At 34.0% G+C, this 6,997-nt stretch overlaps 1 pseudogene; it reads right to left on the minus strand.

The window, feature by feature from the left end:
* Nucleotides 1-1,297: 1,297 nt before the first annotated feature.
* LOC129297931 (probable LRR receptor-like serine/threonine-protein kinase At1g05700) lies at nucleotides 1,298-6,602 on the minus strand (annotated as a pseudogene).
* Nucleotides 6,603-6,997: the final 395 nt, after the last annotated feature.

Raw genomic sequence — 6,997 nt, forward strand, 5'->3', positions numbered from 1 at the left:
TTGTTGAAAGGCAAAGCTATCTAACAAATATTTCATACTATTTTTGTGCAACAAGAAAAATGGATATATCTATCTATTTTTATTCATACAACTAATTTGCGTATTCTAAATATCTTTTGCTGAGCTCATTTGCTTTATTTTTCTTGTATGGTTTCGCAACTTGCCACATATTTGACTTTAATTCATCAAATTCTTAACATACTTGTGTCATAGGAGTTTGTTCTCCAGGTTGGCTTCATATATTAGATAAGCTACTTAATTCATTATCCAGTAGCATATGACGCGTGTATATTGTAAACTTTTTTTTTTTGGGTTTTTCAATTCTTGAGAAAATTTGATTGAAATTTTAGGCTTCGACTTCATTTATCAATCCTTTTTTATTTTTTGGTGGTTTTCAATAAGGAATTCTCACGGCCGATTTTTCTTGCACTTTGTTGACACATACACACAAGTAAATGGTACTCCTCCATTCAAAAATTTAAGATATTTTTTAAAGAGTTGGATGTTCAAAAATATAAAGCATTTTTAATCTTTTGAAGTGTAATCATTATTTTTTTTAAAGTGCCCCTATTGATAATAACTTTATATTTATTATAAATGTTTAATAAAGGTAAATATAAAAAAATAGAGTTAGTTAAAAATTAGGTAACTACTTCATTAGAAGGTGAAATTTAATTAAAAATACCTTATATTTTTAAACAAAGAGAGTGTTATTTTATCCAAAAGATTAATCTTTTGTCCCCGATTTTACTTAGATTTAGAAAATAGTTCTTGAAATAATATTCTTAAAATATAACACTCTGTAAGTTTCTGTCATTAATCCGTTGGTTCCTCTGTTACACTTAACACCTGAAGGCTAACCATGTGCTGATTTCGATGCCACGTCAGATAAGTTGATGCTTACAAAGCGAGAAGTTGCTGACATGGTGGATCACATGAGGCAAGTAAGTAACTTCATTTTGTTTGAATATGGAAATTAGGCTTGGGCCTGCTGGTGGGCTTTTCTTCTATAGGCAAAATCCGGCAACCAAATACTTCTTTTTTTTTTTATCGAGCAAAAGTGCATTTTTAATTTTGAAACTTTATCCAAAATTTCATTTTGAATTCTTAATTTTCTAAGTCATATTTTTTAATTATATAACTCTGCTATCATTGGTTTTATTAATAAAAAAAATTGTTGACATTAAACTTTTAAATATTGACAAAACATTCTTAAATGTTAATATATTGAATTTAATTTTTTAAAAGAATAATGATTGGTGTAAAAAAATATCATTTGATATTAATGACATTAGAGTTAAAGAATTTAAAAGATATTTTATAAAATTAAAAAATACAACTGAAACCTTATACCAAGGGAAAACAAATAAAATATGCACGTGCTATGCTCTGCATATACATAAAACACACACGTGCGTATTTACAAACAACGCATATCATTCTAGAGAGACAATTTTATGTCTGTTCATAATTAGGAATGAAATTCCTCTCCATAAAAAACTCTCTCTTAACGTGCCATGCTAAAAAGAAGAAAGAACACGATATATTTAGCACTTTGCTAAAATTGTAACTATCTAGCTAGAGAGCTCTGTCCACTAATTTCACCAAATGAGAAATCAATTTGACTGCGAATTAAACGAGCCATCTCCATAGCCAAACATTGTCTCAATTCCATCACTACGTGACTCATTGTTGGCCTGTCCAGGGAAGAAGGTGCTACACAAGCCATTGCAATATCCAATGCTTTTGATGCAGAATCAATATCAAAGTTTCCTTGTAATCTTGAATCCACAATATCATCAATCTTGCTTTCAGGAAGAATGAGATTAACCCGCTGGGTTATGTGAGTTTTCTCTTTAGCCTTGGCTATGGCAGGTTGTCCTGTAATTATCTCAAGCAGAACAATTCCAAAGCTGTGAACATCACTTTTTTCATTCAACTTGTTCGACATATTGTACCTGCATGACACAAAACACCTGCAACTCAACCTATGTTCTTTTTTTTTTTTTTTAATGTGCGCTCATCAATATTTGAGAACTGAACATAATTCAGCTTTGTAGTTTAGAGCTGGTAAAAACTTACTCAGGGTCAAGATATCCTGGGGTGCCAGCTATCATAGTAAATATATGCGTATCACTGTCATCAGGAAAAAATTTTGACAGTCCAAAATCAGCAATTTTGCCCCGAAAATATTCATTCAGTAAGATGTCTTGGGATTTGACATCTCTGTGAACAATTGGTGGCTTACAACCACTATGCAGATACTCCAAGCCTACAGTTAAATGTGAACCAATTACTTTTGCTGCATAAATGGAAGGATCAAGAAAGGAAATAAAGGAAAAAGATGAGTTCTTTCTTTGCTAACCTTCTGCAGCATCTACTGCAATTTGTAGCCGTTGTTTCCAGTCCAAGATGTTTACATTTCTCTCTGCATTAATGTAAGATTCACAAAAATTCTCAGTTGTATACAACTACAATAGATTTTTGAATCAACTTTCAGACTTCATCTTGAGATATCTTTTTAGTTATATGTGGGCTGTTGGAATGCATAATACTAACTTTCTTGTAAGAAGTAAAATTTTGATGGACTTGAGGGATCATATAGCGAATACCTGATAAATCAGGTCACCATTAGCCATGTACTCATAGATGAGAGCAACGTTGGTGCCATCATCACAATATCCCATTAGAGCAGTCAAGTGTTTATGGTGAACATTAGCAAGAAGTTTTGCCTGTGAATCAGAAAGTTGTAATTTCTTCAATTTGAATCAATCTAAAGGCATCGTAAAATCTGTATAAATGCCTGCAGAATTGGTTGATAAGAAGTTTTTATAGAAATGATATATTTATGATGAAGACTTGGAGAAAATAATGAGATTGTACCTCTGCCTGAAATTGCAGATATCCTTGAGCTGAAGGAGAAAGCATTTTGACAGCAACCTCTGCGTTATTTATGAAACCATGGTAGACTGTTCCAAATGCTCCTTTTCCCACAGCCTTTTCAAAGTTGTTGGTAATGCTAGAAACTTCAGCATATGTGAATTTTTGTTTCTTCAGCCCTAACTCCTTATTTATTTCTGAATAAGTACTCAGCTTCACTGGATAAATAGAAACTGTTAGAGAAGAGAGAGCATGCAGTCAAAAAAAATTCCCCCGTTAGTTTTTTAAATAAACACAGTCAGTCTTTGTTAAATAGAATGGCTGTGCTTATTAAAAGCAATTTGTCTTTTTTTTTTTTTTTGCTGGTTAAAAACTTCTCTATCCAAGGAATAACTTTTCCCTCTTTGCTTATTACAAGGAATTTTTACCATGCAATACTTCAGACATGTACCTGTTTTTCTTCTGAAAATGCAGAAAGTAATTGTGGCTGCCAGCAGTACGAAAGCTCCAGCTAGTGATGACACTAATGGAATGACTAACTTTGCCTCACTGCTCTTACATGAATCTTCTGAAGGGCAAATATTTGGATTTCCACCAAAACTTGCATTTAAAATGAAAGGTGAACAAGTTATATCACACTATTTACCCAAAAAAAAAAAAAAAAAACCAGTGATGAATAGAGCATTAGCTTAACCAGAGCTCTTTCTTTCTTTCTTTGTGTGTTTTTTTTTTTTTTTTTTTTTTTCTGGCAAGAGCTTAACCAGCATTTTTAAATTTGAAGAGAAATTACAATGCTAGACTGTATAAAGCTCCTCTTGACTTTGAGATATGATATATTACTCCTTGAACTTCAACACTGAATAATAAATTTCCCTTAACCCTTTCTTTGGTTCAATAGTGAAGAGGGGAGAGGAGGGATTTTAATGATTTTATTTATTTATTTATTTGGTGGGAGTTACTTTAGAAATCTCCCCTCCCCTCAAAAGCCCCCTAACCAAACAAGGGGTAAAATTTGAAATGTTTGTAGATTATTCTCCTTGATTGATTAATTATTCTAATAGAAGCATGCGCATCAAAAGAAACATCTACACATGCACATGACCTAAAATTCAGAAGGAATAATTACGCATAAAGCAAAGTTGAAGATGGTTATTTATGCAAAAAAATATGGATTACCCACACAAATTTTAGAGTTTCGGGAGATCGTTTATAAATTTTACAGGTTTATGAGATTATATGCTCAAGATCCTATGTTAGGGGGTTTTATACAATTTAGGCAAGAGAATTAAAAATACAGCCATTTAACTTCACTTCATCTACTAACACTCACATAAATAATAAAACTACAAAATTTTGGGAGTTGGGAATTTTGGAATTTGGGGTTGCATTTTCCATTCTTGCCCAAGATAAAGGCCATAGAGTGAGATTCCCGTTGACAGAAAGATGTTTTAAATGCTCAAGGGTGAAAGTTTAAGAAACCAATTTTTCGTTTAAGAAAAATGAAAGGGATATTTGCAAAATGACCATTGACCGGAGTTGATGCAATGAAATGCAATTCATTCTAAATAGATGCATCAAAAAGAGAATACCTGAGTTTCAATGATCCATTCTTTGATCTCTCAGTAAGTTTTGCTGGAATTGTTCCTGATAGCTGATTGCCTTCTAGGTCTCTTCAATGGACAAACAATATGAATTTTAGTTTTTCCTTTAGAACATGCATGTATTCATGAAGAATTTAATAATTATGATGAAAATTGAAACAGTGCACTTACAGAACCCTTAAGAACTGCAGTTGAGACAGGAAACTAGGTACATCTCCAACTAAATAGTTGTTTGACAAATCCCTAAAATGATAATAAATCATCTTCACAGATCCTCAACTATAAGTTACTGTTTTCATTTAAGTGATTGAGAGCTTACAAATACTCAATCAATTTCAAATTGGAAATGTCTGGAGCTATGCTTCCTGTTAATCCACCAAAGGATAAGTTCCTGAAAGAACAATGGTATGAAAGTTTATCACCATTCTTGAAGATGATGAATTCATGCCATAAAATCTTCATTTTCTTTTTTATGACTATTTTATGTCGCACTTACAAGGATGTGATCCTTCGTGGGCCGGATCCATCATAGCTGCAGTGAAGACCGTCCCACAAGTATGCCTCTGGAGTACAAGGGTCTCCTTGCCAGTTTCTCTTGATCCCATAAAATGACTTGATGTTCATGATTGCATCAACTTGTATAATACAAGCAAGTCAGTCAAGTTAAATTAATAACAACGGCTAATTTTGACAATATTAACAGCACTTGCAGCCAATGAACATACCATCTGTTTGCTGTGTTTGTGTTTGTGAGAGATTCTTTTCGATATATATCTCTATGGCATTGCAAAGAGGAGGAAGAGTTGATCTACCCGTTCCATTGAACCAAATATTGAGCCAAGGTTCAGATCTTACGGTAAAATATATGGTTCTAAGGTAGAAAGGACTGACATCAGCACTGAGAAGGCCTCCATTCGCGAAAATGTCAAATTGCCTGGTTAGATTTTCTTGGAGTTTCTGGATTTCAGCAAAGTACATGTATGCATATAATGTGGAGGCATTGTAGCCAGGCAGAAAGTTCAATTCCATGTTGTTGCCGGCATTAGCTGGAGTTGCTGCTGATCTCATGACAATGGATGGTGGGTAAGTCATTAAACCAGATGATGTTGATCCTTGGTCTACAGGGAGTGAGGTATTTATCTGTTTCCAGTCTTTTGTGTTATAAGGTGTCCATATTCGATCATTCATCTGGGTATCTTCAGAAAAAAACAAAAAAGGGGTAAAACATCAACGAACACTAAATTGAAAGACTCTTTTCATAATAGGTTTATTTCCAAGTCAATTACAGATATTTTCTTGCAATTTAGTTCCTTTTTCAATAAGATAAGAAGACTTAATCATAAAAACACTGATTTCATGGAATTATTCTTGTTTTCTCTGTTAATGGGAGATTCATGGCCTTATGGCTGACCTGACTAATTCAACATCCAGCGACCCAAAATCATGCCGAGCCAAGAGGTTCAGAGAGCTACGATAGAATTCACTGTCAAGAACCCTGAGCTCCAACGCTGATATGAAAGGTATACCAGTGTTGGTGTTAAAAAGGCAAACATGAACATATTCTGATAAGGCAGTATAAATGATTTCTTTGGTTACTATCTCAGATGCATTCTGAAACACCAGAGTGTCCCACCAATCGGCTCCAAGATAGATATCAAACTTGGGAAGAGAGTTTTCACCATCATAGTTTCCATACATGAACATGGCTCTCACTAAGAATTTTCTGCTACTTCCTTGAGGAGCAGTAAGAGTATAGCAGTTCCTTTCTCCTTCTGGGAAGCTTCGAACATTCCGGAACTGCCTTTTAAGAGTCTGTATCTGATGTTTGGGTGATATGCTATGACTTATTCCAGTGGATATGATGTTGGCATCTGAAGAGTAATAGATGGAAGTAGTTTCATCTGTGCAGCTTGGTTCATCCACGAGCCCACAATCAATACTGACGAATCCTGCAAAAAGTTTAAGCATAAGTGGCAAGAAATATGACACATGAAGATGTAGTTACAGTCAGATGAACTCGATGAGACTAGCTATTAGCTAACCTGATTGATCCTGGGAATGAACAATAACTGCAAGAGTCAAAGCAAGTTGAAGTAATGCAAATAGAACATGTCCTGCCATTTGCAATTGTGTTTTGAGTTGAAAGGTTTTTCAGACTAGAAAACTTCCTTGTGCTTTTGGTCAAAATATGCCATATTGTACCAAAAGAAACACAGAAGAACCAGTACCTTCTTTAGACCAGTTCTAAAGTCGAATTGTTCAAAATGAATATATGAACTTGCTTTTTGTTTAGTTCATCTCTGGATGGAGATCAGGATTGTATCTGTAGATGGAATCATGGGTTTTATATTAAAATATTTAGTTGAACCATCAGATGTTATTTCACCAGTAGTTGAACTTGAATTTACATGGTTAACCAGAAGGCCAAAATTAAACAATCTTAGCCCGCATTTGACTTGGGGAAATAATTTAAATTCCGTTAATTAAGCTAGTTATAACACGTCAGGCAAGGAGGG

This window comes from Prosopis cineraria, unplaced genomic scaffold (assembly GCF_029017545.1).
Source record: "Prosopis cineraria cultivar Desert tree isolate PC_DT_omini unplaced genomic scaffold, ASM2901754v1 PC656, whole genome shotgun sequence".
Classification (NCBI taxonomy): Eukaryota; Viridiplantae; Streptophyta; class Magnoliopsida; order Fabales; family Fabaceae; genus Prosopis; species Prosopis cineraria.